The sequence below is a fragment of the Zalophus californianus genome, chromosome 1 (genome assembly GCF_009762305.2).
Source record: "Zalophus californianus isolate mZalCal1 chromosome 1, mZalCal1.pri.v2, whole genome shotgun sequence".
NCBI lineage: Eukaryota > Metazoa > Chordata > Mammalia > Carnivora > Otariidae > Zalophus > Zalophus californianus.
The window spans coordinates 117,893,233-117,912,481 of NC_045595.1; the positions used below are offsets into that span (position 1 = coordinate 117,893,233).

The window sequence follows — 19,249 nt, forward strand, 5'->3', positions numbered from 1 at the left end:
TTGGAAATTAGGACCAGTGCTTTGGTGGAAGAGTAACCAACCACCTTTGCTGTCACCTACTGAGCATTTATAACAGAAAGGCTGGGGTCCGCCAGAGCCAGCTCTTCTAAAGAGAGTATTTTAATTATCTTCATTAATATCCCAGGACTTCCCTTTGCTCATTTGTATTTGTTGTTTCTGGGCCCGGAATTGCTCTGTTTTTCTTCTGAGATCTAGGCCATGACTTCAGGGCCCTGATTTCTCTATCCCTCTGAAATTGCTCTTTTCTATTTTTTAAACACACTTCAAAAAAGCTTTTCTATTTATGACACTTGTCAGGTTATAACTGATAGACTTTATTTAAAATGTTCCCTGTGATTGGGATGGGGACTGATTTGTGTGTTCACTTTATTGCGTTGATCCAATCTCTATCCGTCCATATAAAACAATTCTTACTAGCCACACATGTATTTCTCTGTATAAGGATTATGAGATGGCTTTTAGAACCTCCATATGTATTTGGAAACTACAAATACCAAAGAACCCATTTTAAGGCTGAAGTCTAGTAATATAATTTGATTGGAAGTAGCAATATTAATATACCAGAAACAATCATATCTCTAGAAAATCTCAGATCTCAAAATGTTTGAAAAATATCAGTGAGGCGCCTGGGTGGCTCACTCAGTTAGGCGTCTGACTCTTGGTTTCAGGTCAGGTCATGATCTCAGGATGGTGGGATTGAGCCCCCCATTGGGCTCCACACTTGGTGCAGAGTCTGCTTGGGATTTTCTCTCTCACTCTCCCTCTGCTCCTCCCCCCCGTGTGCACTCTCTCTCTCTCTGTCTCTCCAAAATAATAAATATATAAATCTTTAAAAAATATATCATTTAAGGAAGTGTTTGGAGTGTGGTAAAATGACTGGGACTCTACCTTATATGAATTGTTTTAAGTTAGATTTAAAATGTATCAAGAATTTATTCACCTAATTTATTCAACATTGTACTTTTAAACCACCATTTATCACTCGATATTAGAAAAAGGACATAGTTATTACATAAAACCCATACTGCCTTTCGCAGTTCTCTTCACATGTCCCTTCCTCCATTAATGCAAACTGGTAACCAGTATGGTTCTCTACTATAGGACATCGACAGAAAATGGTTTTGTTTCTCTTGCAGACTATAGCATTTTTATTATTTTTATTTTTTATATTATGTTATGTTAATCACCATACATTACATCATTAGTTTAGACTATAGCATTTTTAAAAGAAGGGCTCATTGACCCAGATATGTCTCATTGATCCAATCTATCAGGCAACTACTTTTGGGGTGGCCATGCCAGTCCCACTCAACAGATTCAAATCTGGAAGGACAAAGTTTGGGATTAAGACCTACCACTTCAAGTCAATTCTACTTGACAAACGTTTATTAAGAACTTAGTGTGTATAAAACATAATTAATGAATTTCTATACAGAGATTAACATTGAAGTAGATGCTTGACAGAGTGAGAACAGTTTTTAAAAATTAGGATTTAAGATGGAAATGTGTTCACATTTTAAATGTAAGGTAAAAGAAGAGGAAATATCAAAATATACAGAGCACAATAGACAAAGCGTTAAGATAACCTCAAGAATCTCAAGCGACAGCCTCAGAGTCAAAGTCAATAGAAAGGTTAGCCAGAATAAACCCTAAGAGAGGGTTTGCGATTGATAAATCAGTCTTTTTTGAGAAACATTTTAGTGAGGGCTGTTGGCAGAGACCACATTAGATGATGAAATGAGTTGTAAATAGTACAAGGAATAGCATATGGTTTTAAAGCATCAGACATAGAAGGGCAAGAAAAAGGGGAGCACCATCAAAGACTGAATTTCTTGGGTTCTTGGAAGCCAAGTAGAAAGAGTCACCCGAAAAAAAGAGAAACTAAAGATACAAAAGGAAAGCCTGGCAGGATTGGGCAGAAATGAGACCAGTTGTTCAAGTAACTGAGTTAAGCGTTTCTCTGAAACTGGAGAGAATAAAATAATTTAAAATATGGTTAAGTTTGAAGTGAAAAGTAGAAACTTGAAAGAATTCTCAATGGATAAAAGCAGTTGAGAAAGGGGAACAGGCTTTATAATAAGTAAACAGAGAATTCCTTCTTAAGCAGCTGAAATTTAAAATAAGTCTCAAAGGATTAACTATAACTAGCCAAGTTAAAAAAAAAAAAAATGGGAGGAAAGTCATTCCAGATGAGGATAGTGAAGATAAGAAAAGGCTTTCCACTAAAAAATGGTACAGCATATTGAAAGAACTGAGGGGCGCCTGGATGGCTGTTGTTAAGCCTTAAGCTTCTGCCTTCTGCTCCGGTCATTGTCCCAGGGTCCTGGGATCAAGCCCCGCCCCACATCGGACTCCCTGCTCCGCGGGAAGCCTGCTTCTCCCTCTCCCACTCCCCCTGCTTGTGTCCCCTCTCTCACTATGTCTCCCTCTGTCAAAAAAATAAATAAAATATTTAAAAATAAGCTGAAATAATTTTAATTAAGACTAGAAATAAGTAAACAAGTGAGAACAATAAAAAGACATACCAAAAAAAATCAAGAAATTATAAAGTTTAAATTTGTTTGAATCCTGATTTAAAGAAATCAACAATAAAAATTATAAGACAGTTGGAAAATTTAATACAAAATGGATATTTTAGGATATTAAGGAATTATTGTTAAATTTGTTTAGGCATGACAATATTATGGTGGGTATGTTTTTATTAAGGTCATATATTCTACAGATATATAAACTAAAATGAATATAAATGAAATAATATGATGTTCAAAATACTCTGACACAACCCAGTAGTATCAGAGTTAGGGATGTGGTGGTGGGGTGTTGGGGTTGATGTAGATGATATAAGACTGATCATGACTTGATAAGTTTTGAAGCTGAGTGACATACAAAAATTATACCAGTTCCCTATGTGTTTGAAATTTTCCATTACAAAAAAGATGAAATGTACACTAAAAGTTTAGGGATTGAAAACTACTGTGATTATAATAGAATGTTTATATTTTTATGAATTTTATTGTATATTTTCATCTCCCAAATACTATATTTAAACCTCAAATAGCATAAACTTGTTTGATAATTAAATATTCAAAGATAAGAGGGGCACCTGGGTGGCTCAGTCATTAAACATCTGCCTTCGGCTCAGGTCATGATCTCAGGGTCCTGGGATGGAGCCCCACATCGGACTCCCTGCTAGGCGAGGAAGCCTGCTTCTCCCTCTCCCACACTCCCTGCTTCTGTTCCCTCTCTCGCTGTGTCTCTCTCTGTCAAATAAATAAATAAAATCTTAAAAAAAATATTCAAAGATAAGAGAGATAAACCACATTTGATACATGACTTTAGTGCCTTAACTCTCCCAAACAATGTTTGAATTACAGTCTCCTTCAGTCATAAACCTTGTTTCCTGAATATCCTTCCTTTCCTTTCTCTTCAAATTTTACATATTTTAAAGGCTGAAGAAAAAAAAAACTCATCGTTTCTATATGTGAACATAGCTTTATATTTATTATTATTTGTATATAGCATTAGATTCCATCTATCTATCATTTATCTTTCCATTCGTTCATCCAACTCTGTACTCTCTTTATCTACCCATAATAATAATAAAAAATAATTACCAGCTGGGAGTGATTTGAGTTGGTTGTTGTATTACAGTTCTACCAATAAAAGACATTAAATCATACTATATAGGGAAGATAACTTTGGAACCATTTGGTTCAACCAGTTCATTTGGTAGAAGAGTAAAGCAAGACTGAAAATAAATAATTTACTAATAGCAATGTGGCTACTGAGTTGTTTTCTAAAATCATTTTCAGTAACTTTGATACCAAGGTCCCTTAGTAGAATTATATTTGAAAGGTCTTTGAATTACACGTAATAATCCAACAGCTAGAAACTCCAGAAAATGAAATATGGTAATTAAAAGCATTAGAATATTTTTTTAAAAAATCAAAGTGTTCTAAAAATGAATTTGATTTTGACTTACAGTGGGACTTACACAACATAATAGGTAGCAGAAAACATGTCAACATTACGGATATAACTTTATACTAAATGAACAGAGGCTAAATCAGACTTCAATAATTGTCCTTTATTGAGCCAAAAATTCCCTAGATTTAACTCTTCTTAAAGAATATAATTCAGCATTTAATGGGTTTAGATGCAAACTGTCTCTGCTGCCTGTCACTACATGAATTGGGACTAGTTACTAGTAACTTTTCTCAATCTCCGTTTTCCCATTTACAATGTGAGGATAATAATTCCTTTTAAAAAAAGATTTTTGTATAGATTGAATGAGATAAATGTTGTGGAAGGTCACGTCAGTAAATAGCGGGCATCTTAGTTACTACGACAACTATCACTCATAACTCACTAACTAGGTAGCTAACTAAGCAAATTGCCGATGTTAAACAAGTTTGCTCCTGGTACACATTTTAGAAATGTTGGTGGGGCACAGGTAATGAAGATCCTTGAATTCCAATATAATTCGCAAGGATTTTTATACTATAGACATTGAGGGCTCCTGGTAGATTTTTTTACAAAGTGAATGATTTTATGAATTTAATATTTTAGAAAATTTATCCAATGATATAAACAAGACTGAGTTTAGTTTCAAAAAGCCATTTAGGAAGCTATTGGTATACTCTAGGAGAGATTCAATAATCAACAGAAAGAGAACTGAAAGAAAGGGTAACAATGATAACTAAATTGAATATAAATAAGTAAAAATTAGTTGAATAAGAATTGTGGAAAGATGGTAAAATATTCTTTATGTGCCTATTTAAGCAATAAATCTAGATAACCCAGGACTATATTTAGATATACAATAATTAGGTTTTCATCACCTTATTCACATCATTAATATTAAAAGAAGGAGCAGGTGTGTTTTCTTGATTGTTCATTTACTGTAATGGATGTTGGTCTTTCTTTTGCAAGAACTTTAATGCCAGAAAATCTCAGATCTGTTCATGTAGGTGTTGTGAATGAGTACAATCAATGCTAAATAATTCTAAGGGAAAAATAAATTTCTAAGCATTAGCAATTAGACTATCTATTGAGAACCTAAAATAAAGGCAGAACTATCCTTGAGAAAGTGATACTACCACACCCTTAACATGCTTAAATATGCTTTAACATCCATCTCCTCAAAGTAGGGCGTAACTGCCTATGCAACTCTTTTTACAACCTCCCATTTTAAAGAAATTACATAACAGTCAAAAGTACATTAATTTCTTTAAAGAAATCATAAACTATAAATTACCATAAATGTGTTTGTTTTATGATGCTACAAAAACTCACATTGTCAACAAGATAAATCTATTTATAAAAACAATGAGCCATTTATTCCATCTCATGGGAAAAAATTATACAAGACCGATATCAACAGTATTCTCCTAAATGTTCTAGTCAAGCTGCACCTCTGCTCTCTACCTATCCAATTTCCTTGAGAGCTAACCTAAAACAGTCTATACTCATTTTCCTTTGCTCTGCCTCTGCCTCAAGGAAGATAAATTAACCACTACTTTAAGAAAAAAATGTATTGAGAATATACATATATGTCTAAAATTAAGTTGTATAAAAATTTTCATTATTAACTCATCATAGGTCTTTTCTTTTTCCCTCTTTTATTAATATTTGCCAATCACAGAATTTTCCAAAGCTCATCTTTTTGTAAGTATTAAGCTAAAAATACACACTGAGTTAAGAAATAAAAGAAGTCTATTAATGAAATGATAATGAAAAAAATTATTTACTGATTTTGACTCTGTAAACATAGGAAACTCATCTATGTACTTTATTTTATATGTACCTTTAAAGAAATATTCAGCATATGTTTAATAGTAAAGCATAAATCAATGAAATATAAAACTTTTTATTATAAAGATATACAAGAAACATTTTTGTAAGAAAATTCTTTTTTTACTATATTTTTTATTTTATTTAAATTCAATTAGTTAACATAGTGTATCGTTAGTTTCAGATGTAGAGTTCAGTGATTCATTATTGTATATAATACCTAGTGCTCATTACATCACGTGCCATCCTTAATGGCCATCACCCAGTTACCCCATCCACCCACCCACCTCTCCTCCAGCAAACCTCAGTTTGTTTCCTATAGTTAAAAGTCTCTTATGGTTTGTCTCCCTTACAGTAGAGATTGAAAATGTGTAGAAAATGTAGTTGCATTTTTTTTTGTTAAATCATCATTTTGCAGGAGAAGAAGATGAATCATAGAAAAGTTATAACTTACCCGTTGTCACATAACTAGTTTGGATCACATCCCACATTGCATCTGGGTCTGTTTGATTCCACAGTGGGTACCTAGAAGCATTGTGCTGATGAGGTATTTAATTGTGGGGGGAAAATGGGAAAGACACAAAAGTATGGAAAATGAATCAGAATAAATTAAATTGGAAAAGAAAAAGGAAAAAGAAGAATCCCTCATATCTTGTGCAGGTGACCACTTTTCCTAGCATTCATTTAAATGTTCATTAAAGTCTACTAAAAAGGAAATTCGGAATCAGGCTCTGCATACAGCATGACTAGAAAATCACGTGTAAATTTTAAAGACAAGTGTGGCATTCATTAAAGTTCAGAAAGCCTTGCACTCTAGTAATACAATGTGGAAATGATGAGTTATGCCAGTAATCCTTTCAACGCATTTCACAGTGTTCTTACTTGACCTCTTCAATTGTCAATAGAAGTTTTTAAAGACAGGAGAAATAATTCTTTGTGAAAAAATTCCATTCAGCATACAGTGTTTAACCAAGGTAATCTTTCATTATAACAGACATACATAATAACTACCAAATGTTCCTACCATTCTTATAATAACTAGTAAGAATTTTCACTTTTATTATCACTGCTAATTGTTCTTACATTGCTAGCCATTGTGCTTAGTGGTAAACATACATTTATATACCTTGAATAAAATAAATTAAATGCATATTATTCTAGAATAGTGCCAGCTCAAATTTTGGTGAGTTACCATTTGATATCACTCATGATACAAAAAGTTTATAACAGCAAATGAACTAATTACAAGAATATTTGCCTAATTATCTTTGGTCATGAAAATGACTAGTGTCCTTTTCTTTCCTTAATATACTGTGAATTCTTGTTGAGTGGAAATTAAATGTTCTAATTAAGTGTTTTTTTATCCCTCAAATCATAATTAGTACAAACCATGTTAAATAAATTTTAATTGAATAAATAACCAATTGATTAAGTTGTTACAATACTGAAAATTACAGATTAGTAAAAAGAATACTTAATTTAGAATCAAAATCCCTGACTATGAATCCCTTTTATCACATTAGTTTCAAGAGTTTGGAGAAACCACACAAACTCTCTGATTCTCTGATTCTAATCTAAGAAATGGGGCTACAAGTGCTACATCTCAAGATTGCTTTGAGCATCAAATATGACAATGCATGCAAAATTATTTTACTACTTTGAAATTATAATTACGAATTTTCTAATTTTCATTTATTTTGATAATGCACAGAAATAACACAAGCTATTATATCATATATTACTATCTTAATAAATAAAGAGTCAGATTTCCTGGTTCATACATGACAGAAATGGCATGATACAATAAAAAAACAGAATTTAGAAATTTATGCATTCATCTAATTTTGTCAGTACATTTTTTATCTTTACTAAACACCCGTATCATCTCTGAAGCTTAGATTCTTCATTTGTAAAATAAGAATCCTAAAATATTTCTGTTTTTCAGTTCTGCCAGGCTATTAAGAATCCTTTAGTAGTTATAGTAATACTAAATTATGAATTATGTACAATATATTCATTTTATAAATGTGCATAAAAAAGAGGATTTTTATAACATTAAAATATGAATAAATCTAGATTATTTTTCTCTTTCAAAAAGTTTCTCTTTAAAACCAGCACATTTCCTTTTTTTCTTTTCTTTTTTTTTTTTTCCTGGTTTAATTAACAGAAATTTATTTTCTCATCACTCTGGAAGCTAAAAGTCCAGGATCAAGGTGTCAGCAGGTTTGGTTTCTCCTGAAGCCTCTGTCCTAGGCTGGCAGAGGGCCACTTTCTAGCTATGTCCTCACATGGTCTTTTCTCTGTTAACTATTCATCTTTGGTGTCTCTTTGTTGCCACAATTTTCCTCTTCTTTCCCTCTTTTTTTAATTGAGATAAACTTGACATATTATATTAGTTTCAAGTGTACCACATAATGAATGATTCAATATAAGATATATTGCATATACTATAGAAATGATCACCATAGTAAGTCCAGTTAACATCCATCACCACACAGTTACAGTTTTTTTTCTTGTGATGAGAACTTTCAAGATCCACACTCCTCCACACTTTGATTGCTATTATCACAGTGGCCCAGTGCTCTCATCTTTTACTACAAAGGATTCAACAACCAACCATTTGGTTCTCACTGCAGTGTTTATGGTAGGAACACTGCCATATCTTTCAATGTTCCTTTTATGAGATACTATGTTCTTGGGGCCAGGCAAACTTTTGCTTCTTATGAGCAACTGATATTAATTTTTAAGATAATGACACTGAATCTTCCATCTAATCATTCATTTCCCTTTCCTTTAGCTACTAAGAATATCAAAGCCAAATATTTAGTCTGCATTCAATAAATATTGCAGAAACTTAAGGAACATATTTTTTAAAAACAAATCTTTTCTTGGTTTCTAATTAACCAAACTCCCTTCCTTCCTTCCTTCCTTCCTTTCTTTTCTCCCTCCTTTTCTCTTTTCCTTCCTTCCTTCCTTCCTTCTTTCCTTCCTTCCTTCTTTCTTTCCTTCCTTCCTTCCTTCCTTCCCTCCTTCCTTCCTTCCTTCTTCCCTTCCTCCCTCCCCCCACCTCCTTTCTCCTTCCTTCCTTTCTTTTTTCTTTTTCTTTCTTTCTTTCTTTTCTTTCTTTCTTTCTTTCTCTTTCTTTCTTTCTTTCTTTCTTTCTTTCTTTCTTTCTTTCTTTCTTTCTTTCTTTCTTTCTTTCTGTTATTTATTTCTTCTTTTCTTTTTTCTTTCTACTTTTATGTCTTTCTTGATTCTACTTTCTATTCTCTTTTTATTTTTTCCTTATCTGTATGAGTATGTGTGATAACATTGTAAATTATCTCAGTAACATTTACCCATTATGATATTCCATCTTGACTTTCATAAACCACATATGAAAATCAATCTTAGTTATACTTTAGTCAACCTTAATTTTAAATCAAAACAAAGTGATCATTCTTAGCTACTAGCTTTATTAGACTGGACACTTAACAACTTACCTCCTTCATCAATGAGATATTTTATATATGTCTACCTTTAGACTCTCCATCATCATAGAAGTGTTGAATTAAAAATTATTTTCTTTGTGGTACCTGGGTGACTCAGTCCGTTAAGTGTCCAACTCTTGATTTTGGCTCAGGTCATGATCTCTCAGGGTCCTGAGATCAAGCCCCATGCTCTGAACTCAGTGGGGAGTCTGTTTCTCTCCCTCTCCCACTGCCCCTTCCCCTGTTTGCATATGTGCACACTCTCTCTCTAAAATAGATAAATAAATCTTTTTTTAAAAATTATTTTCCTTTAGGGCAATTATGAGTCCCATGGGATTCGGATGTTATAATAAAGTAAAGTATTAATATGAATAAAATCTATTTATGGCAACAACTATTTTCAGAAACAAAAGTAAATTATCCACACTTGCTTATTTCAAATGGAAGAATAAGCCGCTAAGTGAACAAAATAGTTATATGGAGGACAGAAATGAGAATTAGGTAACAGATAGAAGCTATACTTTCCTGAATATACTCTGTTGTGTAGATATAGCTTTGGAAGCTTATAAAGGTTTTGCATAATTATAAAAAAAATTAAGTCAGAGTAGGGAAAAAAAGGAATCCCTAAAACCATGAGAAAAATAGAATAAATAATCCTGAGTTGGTAGCTCCCTCACACAGAGAGAAAATATTTCAAGTGACCTTAAAGTGCAGTAATTTGATTATAAAATAAATCAAAATAAATAAACTTGGGAAAAAAATAACTGGAGGGAAAAAACAAATCTTAAACAGCTTTTATAATACTGTTAGTGGTAATACTAATGACTTTATTCTGAAATAAACATACCAAAGAAATAATTACATTAATATTTGAGAAATAAAAATTTTAGTGTATGAGAAAAATTCAAGGTATGTTAAAGATATAAGCAAAATCCTGCAATCCTAAATTTAAACCAAAATATCACTATAATTTGTAATATACTTCCTCTTTTAAATCATACAGAATTCCTTGCTTTGTTCATTGCAAAAGGTCTAGAGATGGTGACCAATTCCAAGAGCAACAAATACCCCCTCATTCAGATGGCAGACCCTAAATACCATTTTTCACTAAAGGGAATTATGACTACTTGCAGAAATGCAAAATTCTAAGTCCAGAGCAGGAAATGCAGAATGAACCCCAACATGTTTTGCTTTGTTTGTTGTGCTTTGTTTGTTTTGCTTTGTTTTGTAATCCCTAAAACCAAAGATTGTTATCAGGTTTACTGGGGTCTTGTTAAGTATATAAATGAACGAAATTGAAGAGCTTGACAGGTGAATTTGAGGACAAGTGTGCCTTGTGACTAACATCCATTGCAACATAAACCTCATAACTCCATACCTCATCCACAAACCTCTGTTCCCATAAGCCACATTCAGAAACCAAAAGAAAAATACCAATTCTCTTAATTCCTGAGAGCCAAAATGTGGACTTTTGCCCCTACATTTATTCTTACATAAACAAAGGAACTGCTTTGATTAGTTTGCTTATGTCTTTCTCTATGGAATTATTTTTACCTTTCTTCAATATAAAAAGGATTTGAAATAGCTTACAGAACATATATAAGGTGGTAAAAATAGAACAGAAAAATCAATTAAAGGAAAAAATAAAAGGAGTTAGTATTAAAATTTAAATTGCATGCAATTTATAAGCAAGTTATAAAAAGTTGCTAAAGGAAAACAACAAGTCTCTGGGATTTGGACTGTCATGAAGTAGGACATATTCAGGTTAAATCATTTGTACCCATAAAATAAAAAAACAAGCTAATAATGAATAGAAATGCATTTCCCACTTAAGAATTTTCATGAAATGGTTATTTTGCTATGTTCTAAAGGATTATTTTTATTTTTTTATTTTATTATGTTATGTTAATCACCATACATTACATCATTAGTTTTGATGTAGTGTTCCATGATTCATTGTTTGCATATAACACCCAGTGCTCCATTCAGTATGTGCCCTCTTTAATACCCATCACCAGGCTAACCCATCCCCCCGCTATCACCACTGCTATTCAACATAGTATTAGAAGTCCTAGCCATAGCAATCAGTCAACAAAAAGAAATCAAAGGCATCCAAATCGACAAAGAAGAAGTCAAACTCTCACTCTTTGCAGATGATATGATACTTTATGTGGAAAACCCAAAAAACTCCACCCCAAAATCGCTAGAACTCATACAGGAATTCAGTAAAGTGGTAGGATATAAAATCAATGCACACAAATCAGTGGCATTCCTATACACCAACAAGACAGAAGAGAGACAAATCAAGGAGTTGATCCCATTTACAATTGCACCCAAAACCATAAGATACCTAGGAATAAACCTAACCAAAGAGGCAAAGAATCTGTACTCAGAAAACTATAAAATACTCATGAAAGAAATTGAGGAAGACACGAAGAAATGGAAAAACATTCCATGCTCATGGATTGGAAGAACAAATATTGTGAAGATGTCAATGCTACCTAGAGCAATCTACACATTTAATGCAATCCCTATCAAAATACCATCCACTTTTTTCGAAGAAATGGAACAAATAATCCTAAAATTTGTATGGAAACAGAAAAAGCTCCGAATAGCCAGAGGAATGTTGAAAAAGAAAAGCAAAGCTCGTGGCATCACAATTCTGGGCTTCCAGCTCTATTACAAAGCTGTCATCATCAAGACAGTATGGTACCACCACAAAAACAGACACATAGATCAATGGAACAGAATAGAGAGCCCAGAAATGGACCATCAACTCTATGGTCAACTAATGTTCAACAAAGCAGGAAAGAATATCCAATGCAAAAAAGACAGTCTTTTCAACAAATGGTGTTGGGAAATTGGACAGCCACATGCAAAAGAATGAAACTGGACCATTTCCTAACACCAAACACAAAAATAGACTCAAAATGGTTGAAAGGCCTACATGTGAGACAGGAGTCAATTAAAATCCTAAAGGAGAACACAGGCAGCAACCTCTTTGACATCAGCCGCAGCAACTTCTTCCTAGAAACATCGCCAAAGGCAAGGGAACCAAGGGCAAAAATGAACTATTGGGATTTCATCAGGATAAAAAGCTTTTGCACAGCTAAAGAAACCGTCAACAAAATCAAAAGACAACTGACAGAATGAGAAAAGATAGTTGCAAATGACATATCAGATAAAGGGCTAGTATCCAAAATCTATAAATAACTTATCAAACTCAACACCCAAAGAACAAATGATCCAATCAAGAAATGGGCAGAAGACATGAACAGACATTTTTCCAAAGAAGATATCCAAATGGCCCACAGACACATGAAAAAGTGTTCAACATCGCTTGGCATCAGGGAAATCCAAATCAAAACCTCAATGAGATACCACCTCACACCAGTCAGAACGGCTAAAATTAACAAGTCAGGAAACAACAGATGTTCACAAGGATGCGGAGAAAGGGGAACCGTCCTACACTGCCTGTGGGTATGCAAGCTGATGCAACCAATCTGGAAAACAGTATGGAGGTTCCTCAGAAAGTTGAAAATAGAGCTACCATATGATCCAGCAATTGCACTACTGGGTATTTACCCCAAAGATACAAATGTAGGGATCCGAAGGGGTCTGTGCACCCCGATGTTTATAGCAGCAATGTCCACAAATAGCCCAACTATGGAAAGAGCCAAGATGTCCATCGACAGATGAATAGCTAAAGAAAATGTGATATATGTATACAATGGAATATTATGCAGCCTTCAAAAGAAATGAAATCTTGCCATTTGTAATGATGTGGTTGGAACTGGAGGGTATTATGCTGAGCGAAATACGTCAATCAGAGAAAGACATGTATCATATGACCTCACTGATATGAGGAATTCTTAATCTCAGGAAACAAACTGAGGGTTGCTAGAGTGGTGGGGGTGGGAGGGATGGGGTGGCTGGGTGATGGACACTGGGGAGGGTATGTGCTATGGTGAGCACAGTACCTCTGAAACAAATAAAGATTATTTTTAATGACAAGTCTGTGGAAAATACAATGGAAACATCAAAGCGTCATTGTTTGAAACATGTGGAGGCAGAGTTCAGCAAATTCTGAACCACATATAACCTAAGGAGCACTCTGGTATTCTGGCTAAATCCAAAGAACATCTTCTAGAAATCTCTAAAGGGACAGCTGTGTTTTCTTCATCTTGTCCTTTCTAAATAGTACTTTTTCCAGCACAGCTTTTGCTAAGGATTGAGCCATCATAAATACAAGTCCATTTCCCCAACAACATATCACACTACTTGCCATGAATTTTCAGGCTAGGTGTTAAAATATCAACAGCAAATGGACAATTGAAGGTCTTCTTTACTGACTAGTATATTATTGCCCTGGAAATAATGCTATTTTAAGTGAGAACAAAATAAAATAAAATCATGTATGTAGCGTAGTCCAATCATTGTAAAAACAAACAACAATTAAATGAGTAGGAAATTGCATGTATTTACAATTAAATTGCCCAGCAGGATATTCATTAATATGTGAAAAGTGAGTATCTCAAGGTGGAAAGATGGCAGGTTATACTTTTCTCTATTGCCTGATATTTTAAAAATATTTTAATAACATACATTTTCTTCAGTTGGCTATAAATTTTAGTTATGTTCATAATCATTGGACTGTGATATTGATCCACAGGAAACTGATCCAGATTAAAAATTAAAACTATCAGTAGTTATCATTATTGAAAATTTCCAGATATTTTTATATATTTAAGAATTCTTATACGGAGGGGCGCTTGGGTGGCTCAGTGGGTTAAGCATCGGCCTTCGGCTCAGGTCATAATCCCAGGGTCCTGGGATTGTGCCCCGCATTGGGCTCCCTGCTCAGCAGGAAGTCTGCTTCTCCCTCTCCTGCTCCCCCCTGTTTGTGCTCTCTCACTTGCTCTCTCTGTCTCTGACAAATAAATAAATAAAATCTTCTTATAGAAGAATTCTTTTATGGAAATATACGCTAATATTCCAAAACTCACACTTAATTTGTTTCAGGACAGAAATGCTAAGGAATGCTGAGTCCCATGAGAACTGAGTGTCCTCAGCCCTGGCATTTGTATCAGAATTAAACCTAAGATAAAACAAAATATTGACATAATATAAATAATAAACATTATGACCATTACATTTTCTTCTTCTAAGTAAACCTATCTGTGGCTCCTTAGGATTTTAAAATAATTTATCTCCATATCTATTATTTTCCTTTTTATTCAGTTTATAATTTTATTATTTTTTGAGGCATATATAGCTCATAATTAAAATATCATTCACTAGGATGGATAGGATAAAATTATTTACATAATTTATACTTCTTTTCAGGAGGGGAAAATATACTAGATCACTCCAATTTTACTATCTAACTTTTCTTACTCTTAAATTTTACTTTATAATCCGGTTTCTCAAGTGTCTAAACATGTGTGCTTGCTTTGGCAGCACATATACTAAAATTGGAACAATACAGAGAATATTGGCATGGTCCCTGCACAAGGATGACATCCAAGTGTTTAAACATAAAATACTTTAAAAGGTTAACCACAAATTTAATATTTTCTTGTTTAGTACAACGTCCATATTACATTATGTTCTATCCCTTGCTCCTCTTGTTGGTGATATTTAGTACTGGTTCTTCACTTGGTTACAAATCCTATCCCTTCAATACCAAAGGAACAGTCCTGTACAAAGTATACAATGGGCAACATTTTATCATTAAAGTATTTATACATACATGAATAATATCTGCAATATTTTGCTGGACAGTTATTTCCAGTTTGTTGAACAACACTCACAACCTTTAAAAAAAAACTGCTGAAGTTTATTTTATTTTAAATTTTTACAGTATCCATCCAATGATATTTTAAAGGTAACTGAATATACTTGGAAAATGATACAAATTTATGAGTACTTGACTTACTCATATAAAAGTGGCCTTGCTACTGTGCCCCATTTACATAGGATTTGTAAAATACAGAGATAAGGCAACTTTTTATATAAATGTTCAAATAGTGTCTTGACTTGTTAACCAAAGAAAGTTATTTCTAAAATATGCTGAATCTTGAGACTAAAAAAAATTACTTTAGAAAAATGATATTAGAATAATATGCTTCCTGTTGAATCTAAAATATTTTAAGAATACATTTTACTAACTTAAAATAAGTGTTGAAAATTCTGTTTCATTTTAAAATATAAATGGATCAAGTAGAATTTATCTCACTTTTTTTACTTGTTTTTATTAAAGTGCAATTAACATACAATGTTATATTAGTTTCAGGTGCACAGTATATTGATTCAACCATTCTACACATTATTCAGTGCTCACAGTGATAAGTGTAGTCAACATCTGTCACCAAATAACACTATTACAAGATTATCGACTATATTTTCTATATCATGTTTTTCATAAAGGAGTTTAAGAGGTAAAATCGTCCAGGTAAAAACTTATAAAATAAGTCACCATATCTTTCAAGAAGCAAATGTGAAATATAATTTAACTTTTAAAAAAGCATTAGAAATGCATTATATTTTTTACTGTTTTCAGTATTATTTCAGCTCTTGCAAGTCCAGTTTTAAATATTATGATCCCCATTCTATTACTCACTCTTCTAGATCTCCTTTCATCTTCCCCCACATCTGCAGTGGGCAATATGACACTGAGCTAGAAGATAGGAAGAAGGGAAAAAATGCTTTCTTCTTTTACTAGCACACTCAAGTTCTGTTCTACAGGTAAGAATCTCTTTTAAGATCTTAACTGGCTAAAAAACATGACAAATAACCATAGAGCTTCATTGCCTCAACTTACACTATTACTAAATTTTGCTCTGTAGAGTATTTTATCCATAAATCTTAAATGTATTTGATGCCTAAATTGGCAGTCCTGTTCTCAGAGATGTTTACAAGAGTAGTCTGAAAATGTTTTCTCTGAATTTCTGTTTGTGAAGCTAACACAGAGGGCTTACTTCTTGGAGATTCTCAGTGCACACTGCCTTAGCACTACGTTAAACTGAAGCATCTGAGAAATCTCTTTGTAGAGTTACTTCTTCAAATTTTGTATCAGTATTTACTTTATATATTAGAACACAGAATACTGTTTTATTAGGACATGTCAATATGTGTGTGGATGTGTGGATGTGAGATGTGTTGGTTTGTCTGTGTGTTTGTTTTGTCTGGATTTTTGCTCTATTATTTCCCAACATAGCAGTTAGGGGAATATTGAAATGACTTTTAGTCCACAGTTTATGTCATAGCAACGTATAACTATAGATATGTACACATGATTAAATAATAACTCACTGAGATTTAAGATTTTACACTGTTTGGTTTACCATATGTTTATGCAGTTCATCATTATGCTCTCTCTTGATGGTGACTGTCGGGTATCTAATCCCCCCAAAGTTTGGGTTTGGTCTTCTTACTTGCTATGAGAAAAACTGTCTTTCAAAAATGAAACAAGTGCTCCATATTATACGTAGTTACCAAAGAAAAGCAATAGTCTTTGAACCATCATTCTTGTAGCATCAATCATGCTATTCATTTGCAATTCATTTAAACCTAAAATTTTTAATATTTTACACGTTTTTAATAAAACCTGTAAAATACATTGAATATTTCTCTTCTTTCTCTAACTAAGGATATAGAACTTAGTTTTATAGTTTCTTAGTGATGCAGTGTTAATTTTCAGACACTGATATAAAAGAATAGTATCCTCAGGGATAATTGAAATATAAGTACTATGAGATACAATAAATTAATATTGATAATAAGTAGCTCCTGGCTGTCACGCTGTCATAAATTTTTGCATTTTTTATTTTTTCAATTTCTTTTTAATTAAATTCAACTAAGAATAATAAAGAAAGAGGGTGGAGCAAGATGGCGGAGGAGTAGGAGACCTGGATTTCGTCTGGTCTCAGAAATTCAGCTGGATAGGGATCAAACCATTCTGAACACCTACGAACTCAACAGGAGATCAAAGAAAAGAACAGCAGGAATCTCTGGACAGAAAAGCGACCACTTTCTGGAAGGTAGGATGTGCAGAGAAGTGAATCCGAGGCGATATTTGGGAGGATAGACGGTGATGGAGGGGGCCTCCGTCGGCCACATCTGGCAAGTGATAGAGCCGCGGAGCACAAAATTGGAACTTTTAGAAGTCGGCTCTGCTGGGGACGTCACACCAGTGGCCAAGTGGGGGGTGGAACCATCGCGGACAGTGTGGTCTCAGGACCCTCGGGGTCACAGAAAGACAGGGGGTGTCTGAGAGTGGCAGAGTTCCCAGGTATCAGAGCAGGGAAGCCAGCTGCAAAGACAGAGCTGAGGCGCGGGCTCTCAGCTCAGGGGTTGCCATAAACTGTGATCGGTGACACAGTCGGGCCACTGCTCCTCCAGCAGGGACCCAACAAGCGGCAGATCTGGGGAGACTCCCCTTTCTCCCCTGGGAGGAGGGGCGCGGGAGCTCACCGCAGGGATCTGCTGGGTTTGGAGACTCCACACTGAGTCAGCGGCCAGAGATAGAAATGCTCAGTCACAGGCCAGGTGAGCACAGACTGTGGCCGGAGACTGGGGAGACGGGAGTGATTGACTGCTTTTCTCTGGGGGCGCACTGAGGAGCAGGGCCCCGAGTTCTCGGCTCCTCCAGGGCGGAGACTGAGAAGCCGCCATTTTCACTCTTGTCCTCCAAAGCTGTACGGGAAGCTTGCAGGGAACAAAAGATCCCGAGAGCAAACCCGAGCAGATTACTTAGCCTGGACCAACAAGGGCGGGGCAATTCCGCCTCCAGCAAAGACATTTGAGAACCATGGCAACAACACCCTCCTCCAGAAGATCAGCAAGAACGGCCAGCCAAGACCAAGTTTACCAATCAATGAGAACAGCAGAACTCCAGCGCTAGGGGAATACTGCACATAGAATTCATGGCTTTTTTACCATGATTCTTTAGTCTTTCAAAGTTAATTTTTTTAACTGTCTTTTTTCTTTTTTTTCTTGAATTTTTCTTTTTCCCTTTTTCAACCAACATCTTATCAATCCTTTTTAAAAAAACATTTTTGTTTTTCATTCTTAGAGTCATATTCTATCCCTTCATAGTAGTTACCCTTATTTTTGGTGTATATATATAAGTAGTTCTCTCTTTAAAATTTTGAGATACAGTTTCTTCTAACAGATCAAAATATACCCTAAATGTCTAGTCTATGGCTTTGTTCCAGTCTCCTGCCTGATCACATTCTCCCCCCCTTTTTTCTTTCATTCTTTCTTTTTTTTTTAAATCCTCTTTCTTTTTTGCAAACAACTTCTTATCTTATCAATTCGTTTTATAAATTTTTTTTATAATTTTCATCTTTACAGTCATCTTCCATCCCTTCATCGTATCAACCCTTATTTTGTACATGTATGAGTCTTTCTTTCTTTAAAATTTTGGGAGGCACTTTCTTCTAACAGACCAAAATACACCCAAAATCTAGTGTGTGGCACTGATCTATGCACCAGTCTGATCATATTTGATCATATTCTGTTTTTTTTGTTTTGTTCTGTTTTTGTTTGTTTTTATCTTTTTTTGTTTTTCCCTCTCATTCTTTCTTCTTTCTTTCCCTTTCTTTTCACCTGGTTTCAGGGCTTTTCTGATTTGTTTAGAGTATATTTTCTGGGGATGTTGTTACCCTATTAGCATTTTGTTCTCTCATTCATCTATTCTCTTCTGGACAAAATGGGAAGACAGAAAAAATCACCTCAACAAAAAGAACAAGAGGTAGTACCATCTGCCAGGGACCTACTCAATACGGACATTAGTATGATGTCGGACCTAGAGTTCAGAATCATGATTTTAAAGATATTAGCTGGGCTTGAAAAAAGCATGGAAGTTATTAGAGAAACCCTTTCTGGAGAAAGAAAAGAATTAAAATCTAACCAATTCAAGATCAAAAAGGCTATTAATGAGACACAATAAAAAATGGGGC

At 34.2% G+C, this 19,249-nt stretch overlaps 1 non-coding gene across 1 annotated transcript; it reads left to right on the plus strand.

Annotated features, from left to right (window-relative positions):
- Positions 1-14,728: 14,728 nt before the first annotated feature.
- On the plus strand, positions 14,729-14,834 carry LOC113919040. Its single transcript, XR_003518783.1, has one exon. It is a non-coding gene; the product is annotated as a U6 spliceosomal RNA (small nuclear RNA).
- The last annotated feature ends 4,415 nt before the right edge of the window (positions 14,835-19,249 follow it).